General features: G+C 45.7%; 1 long non-coding RNA gene across 1 annotated transcript in view; it reads left to right on the plus strand.

Annotated features, from left to right (window-relative positions):
* Positions 1–4,999: 4,999 nt before the first annotated feature.
* The window catches only part of LOC141572647 (uncharacterized), a 42,841-nt gene continuing 24,652 nt past the window's right edge, over positions 5,000–23,188 (plus strand). Inside the window, exon 1 of the long non-coding RNA XR_012497952.1 lies at positions 5,000–5,200. This is a non-coding gene — a long non-coding RNA (uncharacterized LOC141572647). The remainder of the gene's footprint in view (positions 5,201–23,188) is intronic.

A 23,188-nucleotide genomic window follows, 5' to 3' on the forward strand; every position in this document is an offset into this window, starting at 1 on the left:
TGAGTTTATTTTTATATGTGGTGTAAGAGAATGGTCTAGTTTCACTTTCTTGCATATATCTGTCCAGTTTTCCCAACCATTTATTGAACAGACTGTCTTTACCCCACTGTATGTTCTTGTGTCCTTTGTCATAAATTAAATGACCATATAGGCATGGATTTATTTCTGGGCTCTCTATTGTGTTCCATTGATCTATGGGTCTGTTTTTATGCCAATATCATGCTGTTTTGATTACTATAGACTTGTAGTATAGTTTGATACCAGGTAGCATGATACCTCCAATTTTGTTCTTCTCTCACAAGATTGCTGTGGCTATTCAGGGTCTGTTGTGGTTCCATATAAATTTTAGGATTATTTGTTCCAGTTCTGTGAAAAATGCCATTGGTATTTTGATAGGGATTGCATTGAATCTGTAGATTGCCTTGGGTAGCATGGACATGGTGAAAAAGGTGAAAAGGATTAAGAAGTACAAACTACCAGTTATAGTCACAGGGATGTAAAGTACAGCATAGGGAATGTAGTCAATAATATTATAATAACTATATATGGTATCAGATGGGTACTAGACTTATTGGGGTGATCACTTTTTAAGTTATATAATGTCTAATCACTATATGTGTACACCTGAAACCAATATAATATAGTATGTTGATTGTAATTGAAAAATAAATTTAAAAAAAAGTAAAAAAAAGAAAAACTTCCCAGCAGTCTCATGATGTGAGCATGTATCTCCATGGATTTGCTTGACATTATTTATCAAGCTTCTTAAGTCACACTCTTGCAAAGACTGAATTCCAGAATGTGTCACAGAGTCAGAGTGGAAGCAGACAACATAAACTGCCAAATGTGAGTTTAGGGAGATGACCTGCAGGAGTCTTGCAAGAATACTTTAATGGGAATGTGAATGTCATCGATGAGCAAGACTAAATGGCCATTGCCATGGGATACTTAGGGATGTTTTATGAGTTTTGTTCTATTTTGTGCATTTTAAAGTACTAATAACAGGAAAGAGGGACACTCATTATTATTTATACATAATAAAATATCCATCAATGTTATTTGAACTATTTGCTAGTTTTATTTTTTTCAGAAGTAATGTTTCCCCAGAGTGTCTAAGACTTCCTCTCTCATACTGAGTTGTTGAGCCTAGAGTTCATTGCATTTTAGATTCTGAAGCTGACTTTGTCATGAGGATATCTATGTAATCATACCAGCTGCTAAGACAGCTATTCTCGTTATCTGCCCATGAAAGCAGCTGGCGAACTCCTGGTGCCTTAAGACCACACAAGAGCACATGAGCACATACTGAGACTCATGCAATGCTGGACTTGCAGCTCAGTAGATTTTTGTAAGAAGCAGCCCTTTACATCATGTTTCCACCACTTGCTGGCAGATGAAAGCTCAACCCTGGAGAGATAAAGTTCTTATGTAAGTCCAACTGGTCACTCAGAGCGGAGGGAGGGGAACCCCATCTGTTTGAGCTTTGGCTGCTATGCGGGATGCAGGTTGTGAGGCAATGGCTCACCTCTAGAGACAAAGGAAAGGAAGAGAATATAATGTGTTAGGAAAATAAAAGCTACAATTTATTGAGCATTTACCATGTGTCAGCAATTTGTCAATGCTTTATGGCCATCTCAGCCCTAAGTGGGGAAGGAAACTGAGCCCGGGAAAGACAGAGTCAGTTCTCCAAGGTCAAAGGCCAAGCATGGGGCATTGGCCATGGGAACCAGGCTCTGACTGTGCAGCAGCCCAGTGTCATAAACGCTGCCCTCCCTCTGGTTCAGAGAGCATCACTTTCCTTGTTGTGCAGATGATGTGTGAGTTGGGGTCTTCTCAGTCTCGGTATTCCAGAATCCATTGGCAGCTCTTAGGCTGTCAGTGCTCCTGAGACTGGTCCCTGATCACCCGAGGACCAAGTCCCCATTGTCCTTGTGGGGGATGCTCAGGCTGGCCCTGATTACACGCATCCGTTTTTTCAGGTCTTCCCTTCAGTTCTGAAAATGGGACACCACACACGAAACACTACTGTTCCAGGGGTGATAGCGTTCAATCATGCCTTCGGTTCACCTGGAGTGTGTGCAGCTCCACCTTGGTCTGGTCAATGGCTCTGTTTTCCAGTGGTGGAAGGAACAGGTGCCATCTGTTTTACTGTGTGTTCTGCGTCTTCCACAGAGTCCTCGTGCCGTGTGGGTCTGGGATCTGCATAGTCCCCCAGACACAGAGAAGCCTTTCAGCCTCAGGTGGCTAGCCTCAGGGGGACATCCCTGGTCCTCTCTGACCCTTGCTATTGTCCTGAACTCTTCTGGTTCCCAGTCCCACCCCAGGCACTGGCACAAACCTGCCTTTAACAAGACTTTCCTCAGCTTGGATTGAAATCTGAGAATCTGGAAAGGAAAATAGTGGATCCACAAGGACGTGGAGGTCCGAGGTTTTCACACTTGGTTGAGAAGAGAAAGAAGTAGTCTGTGCTAGGTTGCTCAAGGTAGGCCACACTCAGTAAAATGGTAGACGGCAGCCTGTGTCAGGGCCTCAGCCTCCCGCTCTTCATCCCTGCAGCCCCGATCCTGACCTGAAGTGGCCGTCCTCACCCACCACCTGTCTTGCCTACAGTACCATGAGTGGCCAATAAACCCTCTCATACTCATGATTCCCCTGATGGGATGATGGGGGTGTGAGGAAGGTGTTCTCCCTGCATTCTACAGATGGGCAGACTGACACCTAGAAGCAGTCAAGTGGCTTGCCTTTGAGGACACAGGCTGGCGCAGAGCCTGACTGAGGCTAGGCCTTCAGTGTTCTCTCGGGTTTCTGCCTTCTCACTCTGACTCCTCATCTAGCCTTAGCCCCAAAGTTCCCCACTGGCAGTTCTCCTGCCAGAAGACCAGGCAGGAACATCTCCTTAACATCCAGAACTCTTTGACCCCCCTCCACCTGGATGCCCTTGCCTGTGTTTTCCACAGGTATGTATATCAGCCCTCCCGTGCCGATAGCAGATCATATCATCTCCCTCTCCCACACCTGCTCCCTTTGCTAGAGCCCCACCTTCTGCCCAATACTCCCGCCAGGAGCCTGGTGGTTGGCTCATGTTCCACATCCCAACCTACGGTCCTTGCCCTCCCACTTGAATCCATCTCCTCTGCATACTCACTGTTCCTGCCTCGGCTGAGGCATGAATCATTTCTCACTGTGACAACTGGAATAATCTCAGACAGGTTTCCCCTGCGACTGCTGTCCCCTGCTCCCTGTCGGCCCGGGTGCCTTGTACTCTCTAGCCCATGCAGTAGGAGTTCTTTGTTTGGAAGCAACAGGGACCCATTCTGGCAACTTAAACAGAAGGGGATGCATTGGAGGGATGTGAGTTGGCCCATGGGATTGAAGGGAGGGCTGGCGAACCAGGCAGGACTGGAGCAGGCAGGGTCTCACTGAGAGAATAGACCCACCTCTCCCACTTTACTTTTGTAAATCAAATGTCACTACAGTTGTCAACTGATAGCATCTAGAGGCAAGGGAGTAGGATCTGGCTGAGGGCAAGACACCCAGGGGTCTGAGCGAAAAATTTGGGAGTAAGGTAATTAGGTGATGACAGTGTCTTTGGGTGTAAAATAAAATCACAGCTTGGGAGGACATGCAAAGGAAGAAACAAGACAAGGAGAGAGAGGGAGGGAGAGGGAAAGAAGGAGAAAGAGAGGGAGGGAGAAAAAGAGGGGCAAGGAAGGAAACAAAGAAGGAAGCAAGGAAGATAATGCAGGAAGATGGAGGGAGGAAAGAGGAGACCTGAGATTTGAGATGGGGCAGAACCCAGGAAACCCAGACAGACATCAGTCAGAAGGTTTGAAGCAGAGGGTGGGAGGTGGCTGCTGGGGACATTCCCTGAGCTGTGCCAGTGGCCTCTGGAGCTTTGTGTGTGGGATTTTAGGCGAGTGTGAATAGAAGGTGATTTTATAAGGACACCCACCCAGAGCCATGCTGGGCATAAGGGGAGCAAGTGAAATGTGCCGCAGACCTGTCCTCAGTGCCCACAGGGTGACAGGTTAGGAGATTTGAGAGCAACCAGGCACAGGAGAGGATGCCACCAGCTAAGGCCGTTAGGTTTTTCCAGGTCCTCTGCAAGGTGATGTCGCTGGCCCCTCACAGATGAGGACAGTCAGACTTGGAGAGTTTGAGAGGATTCATCAACATCACAGCTAGAAAGAAAGTGGCACAGCTGGGAAGAGGCACCACTGGGATGTGAACACAGGGCTGTCTGCTTTCCTGCATACTCCATACTTAGCCTCTTTGCATGTGGCTCCCAGACTTGAGGCTCAGGGAAGCTGGGGAAGGCACAGGGCTTGGGGCTCCCGGGTAAGGGGGACTTTGTGGTGGGCAGAGGCACCGCTGCATCAAGGTGACTTTTCCACCTGGGCCTGGCATACCGGGGCCCCTCGTTGGACAGCCCATCCCTGCAGCCGGAGGGGCAGCACAGGGGCCCTCCCCACCTCTCCTACACTGGTCTTTCAATGTCACCAGGCTGCTCCCTCTGGCTTCCAGCACCTTTCCAGACAGGGCCTGCGGGAATAGGTCCTATGACTTGGCTGTTTTCTCAATGCAGCAGGGTCACGAGAGTCTGTTTTGTTTTCCACCACTGCTATTAACCCGAACCTTGCCGTGTAGCATCTAATTTGGGCCTTCAAGCACTCTTGTTTTATCTCATTTCCAGGCCTGCCTCCATTTGTCATAGTTTTCAACATGTCATCTGGAAATTCTGTAACCATTCCGAAAGATAAGGAACCTGCTGCTTGGAATTCTTTGCTGTCTCTTAATTAGTGAATTAAATACAAACAAACCATTAGATCAACGGAAAATACCAAGTTCAGGTGGATCTGTGTTTTCATTTATATATTTTCTAGATCTTGGCCCAGCCCTGCAAATAAACATTTGAAAGTTATCCAGTTACTTTGTTTGATGTGGTCACATGGATTACCAGTCTCTCACAAATGACATTCAGGCCTCAGGGTGGTTTCGGTGAATTCTCTGATCTGCCTGTTGCTCTGATTAATAAGAGAACTGCTAGCTTTTCCTTCCTTTTGGAAGGAGCCTTGGAAATGCCAGCTTCCCATGTGCCTTTGTGTATAAAATGATACTGGACACAGCGGCCCAGAGGATCGTCACTCCTACTGCTGGTGGAGAACACGTCTCCTGTGGTCCCTGCTCCCTGCAGGAGTGTGTATGTAGCTTTGGGGATTAGAGGGAGGGGCAGTGACCCTCATGGTCATACACTTGTGGGGGCCAATCTGAAGCAGAAATCTGAACTTGGAAGATGCCTGTGAGCTGCAGGGGGCGGGGCTGGGACTGAGCTTTCGGATCTTGTGCTGCACTGGTGGGGTGGGGACTTGGGAGAAGAAGGAAGCAGCACCTCAGCAGGCGCAGGGGCTAAGGGTCTCCCCACGCCTTTGTAAGGTTGCTTGTTCCACTGGTCCAAACTGTCACAGCATCTCCACAAAAGAGTCATTGCTTGTATTTTATACTCATCCACATTTGGTACCTGGTCCCAGCCAGTGTGTGGTATCACTTCTGCGCAGTTGATTCTCTTGCTCTTGTTTCACAATCACCTTACTTTACGGCAGTGACGAGAACTGGTCACAGATAGTGGGTGTTTATCAGGCACCATCCTGGCTGGGAGGTTAGGCCACCTTTCACATGGGTGAGGTTTTAGGTTCCATTTCCAGGCTGTGGCCCTGGCGCATCATCCACTGCTCCTATATTTCCCTTCCCGGCCTGTCAGCAGGGACTGTGATGTTTGTTCCTCTACATTCTAGGGCCCACAGCCTACAGCCAGTGTTCCCAGCTTCCAACCCACTTTCATACCCCAAGTCTCCCCCTCTTTTCCCTCACAGTAACTGTACTGCCTTTACAAACACTGGCCTCTGCTGTTGTGCTCTCTCAGGGCACAATGAGAAACCAAAAAGGGTGACTGACAGACACTAGTCTGATGTGGACGGAGTGAGGTCCAGAGCTGAGACATGACTGTGTTGTAAGTAGGTGTGTATGGGAAGGGGGACGGCAGCTTCAGGTAATGAGAGGAACTCATTCCCTAGAGAGTGAGGAGGGCGATGCTGGCTAGAGCCCAGTTACAGAGGCCCAGACGTGGCTGGGAACCAGGGGTAGGGTCAGGCCTTGTGCTTAAGGCTGGATGAAAGCTCTGGTTAGCTACAGGGCTAGTCCCCCACCCTCCCCCAGCTCATTCACCTCATTATGAAGGTGCAGCTAATCAAAGGATGGCTTTTGTTTTCATCTAACCATCTGCAAACAAGAACAAACGTGGGAGAAACCCACCATTCTTCTCAGGGGCATTCTCTTCATTGATCAACATTTACTGTTTGTCCCTGGATGCTGGAAGAGCAAGAGCTCACAAGACAAAGCCGCTCTCTCTAGCAAGACAAGGCTGTATCTAGTTAATTGAAGTGTGTGTGTGTGTGTGTGTGTGTGTGTGTGTTCATGTACAACGATACACATACATTTATGTCTGTGTGGGACCCTGTTACTGCACACACATGACCGCGGTGCAGATTCTGAAGTCAGAGTCATACTTATCTCACATGCGCAGGAGAATAACGCACCTCACAGCTCCCCTCATCTGCTCTAAATGGACATGGAATTCTCATAGCTACTTCTCTTAGGAAAAGTGACCTCTCTGTTCAGTATTGAACTCTAAGGGGGGAACAAAGTCTGCACTTTGCTTAACACTTAGAATGAAATGTACTGGATAGACGAACATGTTTTGGAAATGATAGAGTGTATAGAAATGTCAGGAATTGTTTTTACTAGTATTATTGCTGTACCTACATGTATGTGTATAGGAGCCCTCGCTCTCACCCGTAAATGCACTGGTTCTTACTTTAGATACATCCAACCAAAAGTTCTCGGGTCTTGCTTGCCTTGGTGTGAGGTCCAGTCTTAACACTGTGATGAATCAAAAGCAATGCAGTTTCAACCCCAAAGCACTTCAGATTAACATATGACTTTAAGTCTTTTGGAGGGCCAACATGGGGAACAGCACACAGAAAGGTCTCACAGAGTCCTCAGGACTGTGTCACCACTGTCCTGTGGTCATGGCCTCCTCCCTTACAGCCTTTAGCAGGTCACTATCCCCCTTCTGGTCTCTCCCCAAATCTCTGGCCAGTCTCCCCACCCCCCTGCCTCAGGTCCATTTCCTACCTCTTACAGCTATTCTCCTGGTCCCTGGCTGACCGCCAAAAATGATCCAGAATCCTGCCTCCACTCATGCTTCCTAGGTGATGGAGGGGAAGCTTATGAAGGTTACTTTATGCCATAGTTTTATCTTGGGATATATTAGAAAACCCACTCAAGTTGCATGTGAATCTGTCTTCGGACTGCATCTCCTGTAGGTATCAAACAGTGTGGGAGGTCCCACTTTGGTGACCACTTACAATGGGTCCCCTCTGGGATACACAGGACAGGAATGTCAGCCTCATTTACTGATGAGGAAGCAAAGACTTGCCCAAATCATGGAGCCTCCAAAGGCAGAGCCTGGTCTTAAACCCAGGTCTTCTGACTCTAAGTTTAAGGCCATGCCCACCAACTCTCAGAAAGCAGAGACTGAGTCTCAGAGTTTTATCTTTGGGTCCTGTGTGTGTACAGAAGGAATCACAGCTTCATGGGGGCATAAGTGGAGTTGCGTTTTGGCTGCACAAGCTGGTTGTGTTTCTAGCAGTAACACTGGATGATGGATGATGAGGCAGGTTGAGAGTGTGGGGAGGGGAGCAGCCTTTGGGACTCAGACTGGGGACCCTCACCTCACCTGTGCTCCATGAGCCCACCCAGAGTAGCGCTATGTCTAGCCGCCGAGGTGGGGTCCCCCTAAGACTTCTGGTTCCTCAGCCCCAAAGCTGCTTTTCTTGATGGAATGCAAACCATTCCCTGCCTGGGGCCCTGCCAAGCCTTGGCAGGATTAAATGTGGCATTCAGTTCCAGATTAATCCATGTTGAAACAGTTTGCTTAAGGTGTAGAGACTATTTATTTTATTTAATTTTCTGAAACCCTGAAACAGCTTTAAGGACATGGTTTTGAATTTTTGCACATCAGATACATGAGCACGATTAGTTGTATTTATTTATTTGTTTGTTTATTTATTCCCCTTCTTCCTCCTCACCCCCACCCCAGCTTCGGTTCAAGCTGTCGTTTCTCAGTCTAGTTGTGTAGGACACAGCTCCCTGGCCCATGCTGGTAGTTTTCAGCTTTGCCTTGCACTACCCTAGGCTGAGGTAGTTGGTCCCCCGTCGTTGGTCAGCCTCTTACAGCAGCCCACTGCAGCTCTTGCTGGCTGCCGGTCGCTCACACTGGCTGCCGGCCACTCACTCTGGCCACAGGCTGCTCGTGGCAGCACACGGTAGCCCACAGCAGCCCAGCTCCAGGGAGAGCCGTTGTTCGCAGCTCACTGGCCCATGTGGGAATCGAACCTGCGACCTCGCTATTAGGAGCACAGTGCTCCAACCACCTGAGCCACTGGGCCCACCCAATTAGTTTTATTTTTATAATAGATATCCATAATAATTATAATGCAACGTCACATTTTTATGCTTATTCAAGCTTTGTTTCTTCTTTTAAGCTTCATCCCAGGAATTTGGGCTGGAACTTAAGGATTTGTAGAGCTTCAGTGTGAGAGGAGTGGAAGTGTCTCTCTGAATCTTCTCTGTGAAATTTCCACTAAGCTTCCTCCAGCTTGGACTCCCTCACCCACGGAGAACTACCTACCTTGCAGAGCAGCCCGTTTCCCTGCCAACAGCACTACCTGTCTGAATGTCTGTATTGAACTGAATCAAGACCCATAAAACCTGGGTAGAAGAAGGGTTATTAGGTCTGGGAGGGACTTGAGCCAATTCCTTCATTTTATGAGTGTGAAAACTGAGGCCTGAGGGATGGAAATACTAGGAATCAGAAGCTCTGGCTTTGATCCGTTCTACAAACAGTGAGATCTATGACCTTCCCCCACTCACCGGGCCGACTGCTAGTACCCTTCCATTTCACTGCAGCCCTGTCCAGGCTGACCAACACTGCCATGCCTCTATTACTTTGAAATATTAAGTAAATCAATTTAAATTGGTTAAATTATTAATTTGAACAAATTTATTAAAGATATGTGATTACAGCTTTTTAATCTAATCTTAAGAAGGCCTAGGGCTGGGTGGCCATTTTTCTGGGGTTGAAAAGAAAGTCCCTTTTATTAAAAACTGAAATGTTGGAAAACATTTCAAATCATTATACAGAGACTGCCGATAAGGAACACAGGTTTCTGGGATGATTGTTCATGATACTTTAATGTGGTCACTTAGAGCAAATTAGCCATCGCACTGCACAGCGGGGATTCTCAGAGTGGTCCCTGGATTTACACGTGAGTATCACAGAGAACTTGCTGCAAAGGCAGCCCTAGCCTCCCGCTTCAAAAGCTCAGGGAGGGGACGCCCTACCACCTGTGTTTTCATCAGCCCACCAGGGGATTTCACACATGCTTATGTTTGAGACACACTGCTGTACAGAATATTGTCTTCCTGGTTTATGTGGCTGTGTGACAGTTAATTTTGTATGTCCACTTGGCTAGGCCCATTGTCCAGGTTATTGCTTAAACACCAGTGTAGATGTTGCTTTGAAGGCACTTTTTTTTTAGATTTAAATAAGTGGATTTTGGGTAAAGCAGATTACCCTTTATATTGCGTGTGGGCCTCATCCAATTAGTTGAAGAGATTAAAAGAAGAGACTGAGTTCCCCTGCAGAGAAAGAAATTCTGCCTCCAGACTGTCCTAGAACTCAAGAACAAAATATCATCTCCTGCTAGAATCTCCTGTCTGCCAGCCCGCTCTCCAAATTTTGGACTTGCCAGCCCCCACAATTGTGTGAACCGATTCCTTAAATTCTCTTTCTCTTTCTTTCTGTCTGGCTCTCTCCATCTTGTTGGCTCTGTTTCTCTGGACAACGCAGTGTTAGAATCCAATCTCTACAATCTCTCACTTAGCCCAAGTTTAGCTGCAGTCTTTCTCAGTGCAAGACTACTATATACAGAAAGCTACTTTCATTAGGCAGGAGTTAATACTGCATGAAACTTAACAGCTACCCAGGATCTACAATATTAAGAAGAGCTTACTATTTGTAGGTGTACCTCATTTACTGCATTTATGCACAAGTCTTTGTGTAGACATATACTTTCATTTCTCTTGAGTAAATACTTAGAATCAGAATGGCTGAATCGTATGATAAGCATATGTTTAACTTTTTAAAATACTGCAAAACTGTTTCCAATGTGATTGTATCCTTTTGCATTCCCACTAACAGTGTATGAGAGTTTCAGTTCCTCCACACACTCTCTCACATTCAGAGTGATTAACTTTTTCCATTTTAGTGATTCTAATAGGTGCATAATGATGTCTCATGGTTTAATTTGCATTTCCATAATGACTAATGATGTTGAATAGCTTTTTATGTGCTTATTTTTCATCTGCATATTGTCTTTAATGAGGTGTTTTACAAATCTTTTGCCCATTATTGAGTTTTAAGAGTTTTTTATAAATTCTGGATACAAGCCCTTGTTAGATATATAATTTGAAAATATTTTCTCCCATTCTGTGGCTTGTCTTTTCATTCTCATCATAGTGTCTTTTGAAGAAGAGAAGTTTTAAACTTGATGAAGTCTCATTTATCATTTATCTAATTTTGTTCTTTTGGTGAATTATGCTTTTGGTGTCATGGTTAAGAAATTTTTGCCTAACCCAAAGGTCACAAATAGTTTCTCCTATGTTTTCTTCTAGAAGTTTTATTGTGAGCTAATTTTGGTAGATGGTGCAAAGTATGGATTAGAATTTATTTTTATTCATATGGATATCAACTTGTTTGAGCATCATTTGATAGACTATTTTCTGACATTCAAATGCCTTTGTACCTTTGTCAAATCTCAGCTCTTCTGTGTAGATCTATTTTTGGACTCTTCATTCTCTTCCATTTATCTATTTGTATATTCCACCCCCAAATACCTCATTATTTTGATTCCTGTAGATTTATAATAATACTTGAAATCAGATAGTGTTTGTGAGTTCTTTAAATTTTTTTCAAATTTTTATTTAGATAAATCTGAATTTTAGAAGAAATGTGTCAGTTTTGACAAAAAAGAAAGCTCTGCTTTTTGGGTTTACATCGGGATTGGGATTACATTGAATCTATAGATGAATTTGCAGAGAATTGAGATCATAGTGGTCTGATGTTTTCTGATCCATGAATACAATGTATGTCTCTATTTTTTGAGGTCTTTTAATATTTTTCTCAGCAATATTTTGTGGTGTTTAGTGTATATATGCCTTAAAAATATATTGTCAGATTAATTCCTAAGTATTTCATATTTTTGATGCTATTGTAAATGGTATTGTGTTGTCAACAAAAAAACATCCAGTCTAAGAGAAAGCTTATAAGAGTTTATTTGAGCCAAACTGATGACAACTGCCGGGAAGCAAAGTCTCAATGGATTGAGAAAATGCTCTGAAGAATGGCAGTTTGCAGCCTATTTTATACATAGAATCAAAGGAGGAGGGTTACATGAAATCCATTCGTGATAGATTAAGGGTGTGGGAGAAAGCAAAGCTGGGAACTCTCTGGGATTGGATAAAAGTCAATTGGAGAGACAGGCACTTCTTTTACATAGGTGGGTACAGTATAGGTAATAGTTCACTTTTTATAGCACATAGAAATGTTAATCAAGGGACAAGAATAATAATGAGGGATTCTGTAGTTTCCTGCTCTGGTGTGGGGGGAGAAGGGATTACTGACATTCCAAGAATGTCATTTTAGGTGCAAAGAGACAATAGACAGCCTCACTTAAGGTGAAGATTGACTTTATGAAGGAAGCTTCAGGCTAAAGATGTGATTTCCTGCCATGGCTCACCTTAGTTATGAATTTTTTTATGTTCATGCCATCTTATACAGCTTGTCAGGTTTAACCTGTGGTCCCTCTTCTGTCCTCAGTATTTAAATTTCCTGATTGTTCTCTGCTAGAATATATGAAACACAATTTATTTTTGTATGTTGATTCTGTATCCTGAAACCTTGCTAAACTTTCTTATTAATTCTAGTATTTTTGTTTGTTTATTTATTCATTTTTTATTTTTTGTAGCATGCACTGGAATTTTGACATAGATTAGCAGGTCATCTGTGAATAAAGATAGTTTTACTTCTTCCTTACAATCTCAATGTCTTTTATTTCTTTCTCTTGCCTTGTTGTGTTTGCCAGAACCTAAAGCAAAATATTGAGTAGAAGTTGTAAGAATGGACATCGTTGTCTTGATTTTGATCTTAGGGGAAAACATTCACTCTGTCACTATTAATTGTAATGTGAACAGTAGATTTGTCATAAAGGTCCTTTATCAGGTTAAGGATGTTCCCTCTATTTCTAGTTTTCTGAGAGTTTTTATATTGAATGGATGTTAGATTTTTGAAAATGTTTTACTATGTCTATTGAGAAGCCTACATGGTTTTACTTTTTTAATTTACAAATATGGTGAATTACATTGATTGACTTTCAAATTACAAACCAATCCTGCATTCCTGGGACCTGACATCACTTGGTCATGGTGTATTGCCTTATTGTCTTTTTATATTATTGGATTTGATTTCCTAAAATTTTTTTTTGGCTTTCTTGTTTTTTTCAACCTCTATTTTCATGGGGATATTGGTCTATAGTTTTCTTTACTTGTCATGTCTTTGTCTGGTTTTGGTATCAGAGTAATACTGGTCTCTTAGAATGGGTTGGGAAGTATTTCCTTCTTTACAGTTCCTGGAAGAGTTTATGTAGAATTGGTATTAGTTTTTCCCTTAAATGTTAGGTAATGAAGCCATCTAGATCAGGAGTTTTCTTTTTAGGAAGACTTTCAAGTAAAAATTCAATTAAAAAATAGTCATATGGTTCTTTCAGGTTATCTGTTTACTGTTGAGTGAGCCTTGGAATTTGTGTATTTCATCTAACTTGTGAAATATATTGGCCTCAAGTTTTCCCACTATTCTTTTACTTTACTTTTAACATTTGTAAAATCTATGATTATATCATAATTCCCATTCCTGATATTAGTAATTTGATTCTTCTTTCTTTTCTTTTTTTGTGTGATCAATCTGACTAGGGGTTTATTAATTTATTGAACTTCTAAAAAAATACCTCTACCTCATAATTTCATTGATTTTTCTCTCGTTTTTCTTTTTTCTACTCCATTGACTTATGCTCTGATCTTTATTATTTCCTTTCTTTTGCTTACGTTGGGTTAATTTGCTCTTTTTTTCTAGTTTTTTTTAAGGTGAAAGCTGAGATCACAGATTTGAGTTTTTTCTTTCTTTCTAACCTAGTGTAGTGCTACAAATTTCCCTTGAAGTACTGCTTTATCCACATCCCACCAATTTTTATGTGTCATGTTTTGGCACTCAAATCGCTGTTTTTTGTTTTTTTTTCTCAGTATGGGTCATTTCCCCTGCCTTTTTGCACATGGGTCATTTTCTAAAAATTTTTATTGTATGACATGCATTATTACTTTTTTCTTGTGTGCTGGATATTTTTGTTTTCCTGTATGTATTTTTAAGCTTTGTCTGGAACACAGTTAAATTACCTAGAAGCAGTTTGATCCTTTCAGGTCATGCCTTTACACATTTTTTTAAGGGGGAATTGGGGCTATGTTTACTCTAGGGGTAATCATTCCCCACTCTGAAACAAGACTCTGCCTAAGGCCTTGTGGTTTGTGAGGTGTGCATTCTGGCTGGTGGGAAGAGACAGTGTTCGGTCCTGTGTAGATGCTGTATATTCTTCCCTCTGATCCTGTCAGGGCGTTCTTTCCAAGTCCTGGTAATTCCCCACATGCATGTGCTGACCAGCTCTCTGCTGCATGCTTTACAGTTTTCTGGAGTTGTTTCTCTGTGAAGCCTCCTCTTCCTTTGGGAACTCTGTGTCTGCCTTGGTTTCTTTGGACCTTCTGCTTTGTCTCCTCAACTCATGGAGTCTATGAGCTGTTCCAGGGTCCCCTCTCTGTGCTGTGGCCTGGAAACTCTCTGGGAAGTGATGTGGGCAATCATATGGATTGTTGGTTTTCTGATTCTTAGAGATAACTCTCCTTTGTGTCTTGAAAACTGTTATTTCAGAGATTCTGTCAGGTTCCCCCTGTTTCTTTCAGGTGAGAGGCTAAACCTGGTTCCTGTCACTCCATCTTGGCTATTTAAACCTCTTCACAATCTTACAGGTCAGGATTATTATTACCCTGACTTTACAAATAAGAAAACATTGCATGGCTACCTTAAATAAGTTCCCAAGGTCACCCACTGAAAGTGGCAGTGTCTGAGGGGGATCTCAGCCTCAGGGTGTGCTCCATTCCTCGGTTCCGGCAGCAGAGGAGGTGTTTCTGCCAGTGTCTGCTAGAGGGCGACAGAGGTCCACTGTTGTTTGGATAAACCCGGTGGCTTCTCCCCTGTGGCTTCTTTCACTGGGTTTTTGTTTCTGGTCCCTATCCTGTCACCGCTTTTATGTCCACTCTGGTGATTTCTTAGCTTTAAACTTTGTTGCCCCACAATTTTGTTTTTTGGATGGTGGGCTGAGACAAAGCCCCAGAAACACTCTCCTGAGGGCAGCAGATTACAGAGCCCTGGGCCAGGGAGCGAGAGGCAGCTGTAATAAGCCAACCACACATGACACGCGCTGTGGAAAAGCAGATTTCCCCTTGTTCTCCAGTGTAATTTATACAAAACTATGTAAGGTTTAAAAACATGTCTACAGACTTTCACAAGCTTAAACCTGCTCACAGCTTCAGTCGGGCTTAATGGTCTAGTGCTTCTCTGGCTCAACCCACCCCACACTCCCAGTGATGACAAGGTGGGGCAATTACTCTGCTTATTTAAAAAAAAAGTTTGCTTTCCTAGATTTCAGTGAAATGTATAAAAAATAGTTAAGTGCCATTCTTAAACTCAGTCTTTAAGTAGGCTGTTTGAGGAAGTGATATGAATTACTCTTGTTGAAAATTCTGGAATTAGGGTGGACGGGTGGCTCAGTTGGTTAGAGCATGAGCTCTGGGTAATGGGGCTGCCGGTTCAATTCCCACACGAGTCAGCAAGCTGTGCCCTCTGCAACTAGAATGAAGTTGATGAGCTGCTGCTCAGCTCCCAGGTGGCCTGATGGCTCAGTTGGTTGGTGTGCGTCCTCTCAACCACAAGGTTGCTGGTTTGACTTCCACAAGAGATGGTGGGCTGCACCCCCCGCAACTAACAATAGCAACTGGACCTGGAGCTGAGCTGCGCCCTCCACAACTAAGATTGAAAGGACAACAACTTGACTTGGAAAAGTCCTGGAAGTACGTCCTGTTCCCCTTCCCCCCCCAAAAAAAAAAAATAAAATAAAATTCTTTTTTTTTTTTTAAAACAAAAGAAAATTCTGGAACTAAGATAAGCCACCCACTGAGTTCAAAAGCAGCCTTTCTGACATCTTGGAATAGTCTCCTTTCTCCAAGCACAAATACAGGCCCTAAAAGGACAATAGGAGGCAGACGTCACCAGAAACCATAACAGAATGCAGTTGCACGGAGCCCACCAGGCTCCCATACATCCACATTTATACCTCTTGGGTCTGGGCTCCTGGTGGGCGCACCTTTGTACCCCATGGAGCCCACCCTGCTCAGCGTCAGTGACAATATGCCTTTTAAGTCAGATTTAATGGATTCAAGCTGCATGTATTCATGATCTCCAATCCTTTTCAACATTTTATTTGTTATTTATTCACTAATGTAAAATACGGTTATAGAGCCTGTGCTGGTACAATGGTGTGCAAAACTGACAATTGCCGTGTTGGTACAGCTTGACATCAAGCAGGAGGATCCATGCACTGGGTGCCAGGGGCCTGAAGCTAGGAGATCTGACTGGGTCCTGGGGTCACCAAAGACTTTCTGGAGAAATGAGCTCAAGGTCTGCAGGCCAGAAGGACAGGGCTCCCCTGGGGTGGTGGGGAGAAGGCTAGTTAGATCAGACAGCTCCTGCAGAGGGTGTGCGGGAAGGAGAGTGGATAACCTCGGAGAGTCTGCAGTGCCTAGGACCTTGAGGGCTGTAGCTGAGGGGCTTTGCTCAGGGTTTCAGGGGGAAGCAGACCTGTACCAGGTATTTCAAGTAGAGAGAGATTGAATACAGGGAAGTGAGAGAGACGGGAATGAGTGGAGGTCAGGAAGACACCCTCAGGGCTTGCAGAATAGAAATTGAAGGGAAGTCTCACCAGGGACCCCAGGGACCGTAGTACTAAAGAAGGGATTTTCAGGAGGACACCTGGAGACCTGAGGGCTGCTTGTCCCTGGGGGTCACCTGTCTGAAGTGTTCAGAGGGTGATTCTCAAGAGAAGCCCTGGAGGCCAGAGAAAGCCCTGCCAATGACTGAAGTTGCAGGACAGAGAAACATGCTTTCTCTTCCTCCACACTCCAGTTCGCAATGCCAGTGCTCTCGGACTGAATCTAACCTGGACCCAGGTGGGACAGTGACTCTGTGGCTCCAGGTGTATCCCTAAGAAGCGGAGGACAGTGTAGCAGGAACAAGTAGAAGCTGATAACAACAGACAAGTCAGAAAAAAATTGATTTTGGGGAAGGAACTTGGTTTGGGTCCTGTCTCTATCAATTACTGGCTGTGTGTCTGTCTCCAAGTCTCAGTTTCCTCATATAAAACAATAGACAAGGTAACATAACTAGAATTCTTAGCATGCAGGTGTCAATTATTTGTGGTTTTATTATTATTGCTAATGTTTTTTGATATTATATATTGAAAATAAAGTTTAAAGTGATCGCAGGATTTTCAAAACAGAGCAGAAATATGCTCATCTTTTGAAAAAGTTGCAGTAGATTTAGGGTGTCACCAGGAATGACAGTATGTGTGCAGAGCTAACTGGCTCTGTGGCCAAGATCACCAGGATGAGGCTCAGAGCACATTCTACTAAGCCAGTCAACTCCCACATCTTCATGAAATGATTGTGAATCCAGCACTTTTTCCAATGAGCCATGTGCATGATGCATTTGGGTGGGTGGGACAGTTTCTCCCCTTTGGCCCATTGAGAATTTGCCTTTCTCCAGGGTCCACTGTGTCTGAAACTCTGTCCAGTGCAGTTCAAATGGTGTGGTTTGCTTAGTCTCTGAACCATTTCAGGAGATTGCCCTGGCTTCTCCATCGGGAGTGGGGCTTGGTGGCACGGGGCCACAGGAGCCTCTGAACAGGGTTTGCACTCCCCGTCTGGGGGATGGTACTGATACAATTCTGGGAGGATCTGTCTTGTGGAAACAGCTCCTGAACAAGGATGGGAACAAAAGCCCTGAACAGGTCGGATGTGGAGTCAGGGCTGAGCCAGGTGAGCAGGGATCCAAGGGCAAGCTTCACAGGCCTAACAGCGGAATTTACCTCGGAACACTGAGAAAAGGATCCAGCATTGAGAGGCCCATCTCCACAGAATCTAAAGGCCAAAACAATGGAAGGCTCCAGACTCAATCTGGAGTGTGGCTGCTGGTGGGTTTCCAGGTCCTGGGGGTCTGAGCCTACAGGAGGAGGGTCTGGGGTTGTTTCCTTACTATGTGAAAGACATTGTTCTAAACACTGTTCTGTTATAACCATTTAATCTCCACATCACCTCTAGGAAGCAGGTGTTACTATTATTATCTCCAGCTACAAATGAAGAAACAGGTTCAGAGAGGGTATAGCACCTGCCTCAGGTCACACAGCTGGTGAGTGGATGGTTGAGTCCCTGGTAGCCTGGCCCTTGAGGACACATTGGCACAGACTCCTCTGAAGATGTGTCTGCAAACTTTCCCCTCTGCATGCTCTAAAGCTCATCCTGAGGCCAGCTGGGAGATTGTTCAGCACCCTTCAAAGGCCCATCTGTGGGTTTCTTGGGCCTTCAAACCATTCATTAATCATAAAAAATAATCAGCCTTGCAAGGCAGGGAGGTGTTCTGTAGAGAAGACTGACTAAGGCAGGCCTAGAAGCAGCCTAGTACAGCATCCTGATACCCTGTGTGTGTGTGTGTGCGTGTGCATGTGTGCAAGCTCAGGAAGAGGCAAGCTCCAGTTGTGGCAGACGCTGGAAGCTACAAATGCCTTTGGACAAAACGAATGTTTTCTGCTGATTCATTTGTTCTTTAGCACTTAAATGGAGGCAACGTTGTCCCTGAGGGAATATGTTCAGAAATGAAGCCTCTCTGTTTTGTGATTTTATTAGCATTTAGTAACCAGAAAAGTACTGTTCCTGGTACTATTCTTGCATGCGCACGTGTACGCGCGCGCGCGCGCGCACACACACACACACACACACACACACACACACACACACACACACGCAGTGTCACAAATTTCAAATCACAGAATTTCAAACTTGCAAAGGACCTGATTGACTTTTCCTCTCAAGGAGCTTCACTGTTTTCCTGAACTGCCCATGTATTAGGCCTGGATCCTGGCTCCAAGCCTTTGCTTCCTCATCTGAAAACTGACTTCTCAGCGGTGTCTGAGAGCTGAGTGCAGGAGCATGCATAGAGAACAGTCACTGGGCTTGGTGGCCCACAGACGCTGGCTCCCCTTACGCTTTTCTAGTGCCCACCCCACTGCCTGACAGTGTGCATGTCTCTCTCCTTGGGTGCTGTGAGCAGCCTATAAAGGGTGAATGCCCTGGTAACTAGGGTATTGTTTTTCTTACAGAAGTAACGGGCTCCCCCAGGCTTTAGCAGAGGGACTCGGGGTGACTACCAGGCTCTTTCTTTTGATGTCCCTATCCCGGTTCCCTCACCAACTCAGCGCTGGGACTGCCTGCTCCGAAGTGAGAGGGTGAAAGCCTAGCCATCAGGAGAAATTGGCTCGACACCCTTCCTTCTTGCCCCTCTATCCCAGACTCCAGCCCTGGCTGCAGTGTCCTGACCCAGCAGGGGTCCCACAGGTGGGAAAAAAGAGCAAGTTGGGCCACCTGTCCAATCACACAGAGGCTGCTGGGGTGAGGTGGGGGAGGGCTGGCCTCCCTTTTGCTCCCTCAGTGTCTCCTGCCCTGGACTCCCAAATTTCAGTACTCCTTCTAATTTTCTTTTTCCAAGGATAACCCAGCCCAATGTATGTACAGGCACCCTGATAGTGTTTTCCAATTAAGAGTGGTTCATGCCTTCTGCTATCTAGCTTTTAGATAGATAGCCCTGACCCCTAGAAGGGCTATGCACAGGGCAATTTTCAAGGAAATTTGCCTGTGCAGCAGGGCTTCTGTTCCAAGGAAAGACCTATTTGGCTTGAATTTATAACCTCATTCCAGGATGTTGCCAAGGGTGTCCGAAAAGATGAACAAAAGGGTACAGTGCAGCCTATCACTTCTTCTCATCCCAGCCACAGGGAAGAAACCGCTCAGGGAGAGGTCTGCCGGGCCAGTCAGACCACGGCTACCTCCGTTTGTTTCCTGAAGTCTAGCCTATCAATACCTGGCACTGGGACTTGAGTTTCTATGGTATGAACAGGCCCCTGAACCCTAGAAGGGCTATGCACAGGGCAGTTTTCCTCGGACTGTCCATGTGGCAGGTACTGGACATCTCTAGCTGAACATGACACAGTCTGATGACTGAATTTTGTTTTGAAGATGAGCACACTGGGACCTAATCATTGCGACCTCCACTCTGCTGTGGAGTTGATAAAATGTTATTGTAAAGTGACAGCATTGAAGATCACTGCTATCCAGTTCCACCAAGCTCGGGGGCTGGGGGATTTCCATCGTACCCCACTGCTGCCCCTCTGGGTGTCGGGGTGGCAGCTTCTGTCCTAGGGGACTTCTGAAAAAGGTAGATGGAACTGTCTGGATGAGGCTCTGCGAAGCTTTCAAATGTTGGCAGAAATCATTTCTGCATGTACTTCTGTGTGGTACGCACACAGCGGTAGCTGAGTGGACCTCACTTGGTAGTTGAGGAAGTAACAGCTTGCCCAGCCTTCCAACAGGGGTGACACACAGGGCCACTCAGAAAGTGACCATCCAGTTAGCGGCTCCCTGGTGCTGGTTGGAAGTTTCTTTCAATGCAGACCCCTTCTCTCTCTGTCCTCAGGCCCCAAGCTCCTTCCTTTCCCTAGCCCAGGGGCAGGTTCTCACTTACACCGCCCAGGCCAGGCCCACCTCTTTTCTCTCTTTAATCCATTGTTCTGAGAAAAAGTTACTCGTGAGGGGCTTCCCTTTAAAGTCCCAAATTGCCTCACCATAATTTGGCTAGTGCAAATGGGAAGTTTTGGCTTTTCTCACTATTGTGCAATATGTGAGTTTTGAGACCTAGTTTGGGAGTTCCAAAAACTGCATTTTGAATTACTTATTCCCTGTGTTCTTGCACCATGGCTCCTGATTCTCCTTCTGGCAAACAGATTGGAAGAAGGCTAGTGGAGAAGAAATGGTGGGACATAAACACACAGAAATAACATGTTTGTCTATCATTTACACCTTTTAGACCAAAAATGCCCGTGTCTGTTAGCTGGGCTGGCCAACACCTTGCGGTAGGAGGGTTTTCAGCCATCTCCCGGCAGACAGTGGTGTGAGCCGGGCAACTGCCAGTACCCCAGGGCACATCTAACTCTCTACATTGTTGCCAGGAATGTTTATGAACCGACTCAGAGCAGTGATAGCTTTTTAAAAATCTCGTGAAGAATTCCCACAATCGACCTGTAACCTCAACTGCAGAGTTAGTAAGTCCAGAGAAGGCAGTGTGGTGAAGTGGGGACAGCACCACCTGGGGAGCCGCTGGCCGCATCAGATCCCCCACACCCCTCTGCAGCCATGCAAGCTGCAGGCACTCTGAGCCTCAGCACCTTTCCACACAAAGCATTGATGGTACAATCTGGCCTTGCTGGATTCAGTGTTGTTTTAAGAATCCAGCCATCGTAGAGGGAAAGTTCTCTGTCAACTGAACCATGCTGGGCCACTTGTCCTTTTATGCATGATCTGGCTGCAGTGGTAAGTGCAGGAGCCCTCCTCTCCTTAACCCAGCACCTGGCCCCAGCTCACTCTCCTGACCACAGGGGCACAGCCCCACCTACGGTCAGTCCTGGGGGTGCCCTGTGACAGAGGCCTGCTCTGGACTGAAGCTGAGTTCAGTATGCAGCCTAATTAGTTGAACAATTTGCGGTCCTGCTCAGCAAAGAAACCCTTGGGGGGAGTGCGGGAGTGTGACTCACATTCCACTTCCTGATAAAGGGGAATGTTTTGAGAGTTATCTAGCACTGAAGCCTGGGGGCACACAGTCCAGACACTTGGCTTCTCTTCCTTCCCCAGCATTCCTCAAGACCTTTCTTCTAATTCTCTCCCCCCGGCCCCCCATGCACTAATGGGCTTAGTCAGATTGAGGGATCAAGAGTCTATCAGAATAATGACTCTTCTGTGTCCATGCAGCCCAATGTGAGGCGGCCTGGCCAGACACCGGGTCTTTACAGACTCGGAAAATGTCAGAATCAAAAGGGCCCAGGCAGAGCATCTAGTTTAATGGGCTCTGTTTGTAAAGGAGTGAGTTGTGTTGGAAAAAGGAAGGGGCAGGAGGAGAATGGACATTTCTCGGCGACCTCTTGTGTGTGAGCCCTGCGTGAGGCTCACTTGATCTCCCTAGCAGTCTAGGGAAGGGAAGCATTGCCCATTTTACAGATGAGAAAAATAGATCTCAGAGACAGAAAAATGCTTGCCCAATGCTGCACAGTTGATTTCAAGATGAGACCAGGTCTGCTTACTTATAGATTTATTCTTTGGGCAAATATTTGGCAAGGAGTAGGTAAGAAGCAGACACAAGGAATGCTTGGCTTCAGAGGCTGCATCTGTCTCCCTGGGCCTTCTGTCAGGGAGGTTACAAGAACCACCTGGCCTGCTCCCTGGCTGGGGAGAAGGAGATGGGTTTCTGCACATGAATATGCCATCTCAGCTCCCACAGACGAAATGCTCAGGAAATGTGCTGTCACCTCTCTAGGACTTACCATGCCTCCTCTCCTCTCACCCTCAGTTCCTCTAAATCTGATCTTGAATCTTTAGCCTCAGTCTGTATCCTCAACCCAGAGCTAGAGCTGGCAGAGCTCCCCCAGCCCCACTGTGAAGTTTTGGCCACAGAACTGCTGTCCCATGGGGCCACTTAAGAGCTTGTGGCTGCTTGGTAATGCCTATGGCTGATGTGGGCTAAGGGAAGGAGGCCTCCTATGGACCCCAACCACATACACGGAGAGCATCACTGACCCCTCCAGCACACCTGTGCTGCTGACAGTCTTCTTGGCCTGTTTAGCTTCCTTGCCTGTCTTTCCTGGGGCACCTGTGAGCCCTGTATCTTAATTATCTCGGGGCAGAAAGACACGCAGCTGGCTCTGTGCTGGTTACAGTGGCTGCAGTGAGCAGGGAACTGCTTTGTTCCTCATGTCTGAACCAGAGCACGGCTCATCTAGGAGCTCTGGCCCACACAGGTGCTTTTCACGTATAGCTGCTCCACGAAAGGAAGCCATATCATGGTGCCAGCATGAACGGGTCACATATGTTTTATAAATCTACATCGAATCTCTTGAAGCAAAGACTGTAGAGTTGGAAAGGACCAGGGAGGAATCTAATTCAGCTTCATATGGATTTTCAGGCATCAGACTAACAGGCTGTGCTTTAGGCTTGGGAAGCCGTCCTCTTTACCTCCCAGAGAGACAATCACCTCCTTTGATCATGAATTCACTCATTCATTCATTTATTCATTCCTTTGTGCAGTTACTACTATCGATTGAGCCCTGGATGAAATCACAAGCTGGAAATAGTCTAAAGAGCAAAACCAGACGTGGCTCCTGACCTTGGGAACTTTATTGTCTGACGGGAAAGTGGGGAAGTGGAGAAGGTAATAGAAGGTTGACAGGCATTACTAGACCATGCAAGGCCTTCTGGGCCATGGGACAGGATTTGGGTCTTCGGCTCAAAAATAATGGGACATTTTTGAAGGGATTTTAGGGGGTGAGTGATGCAATCAGTTTTGTGGTTTTATTTATTTATTTATTTATTTATTTATTAAGTGAATGAATGGGAGGAGATTGGGAAGGGAGGCCTGGAGAATATTGCTGTGGTCCAGGCAGAGAGGATGGCAGCTGGGATTAAGGTGGTAAGGATGGAGATGGAAAAAGTGGATAGATTTGAGGGATGTTTAAGTTAAAAACACAAGCCTGCCCATGCC

The sequence above is a fragment of the Rhinolophus sinicus genome, linkage group LG07 (assembly GCF_036562045.2).
Source record: "Rhinolophus sinicus isolate RSC01 linkage group LG07, ASM3656204v1, whole genome shotgun sequence".
Taxonomy (NCBI): Eukaryota; Metazoa; Chordata; class Mammalia; order Chiroptera; family Rhinolophidae; genus Rhinolophus; species Rhinolophus sinicus.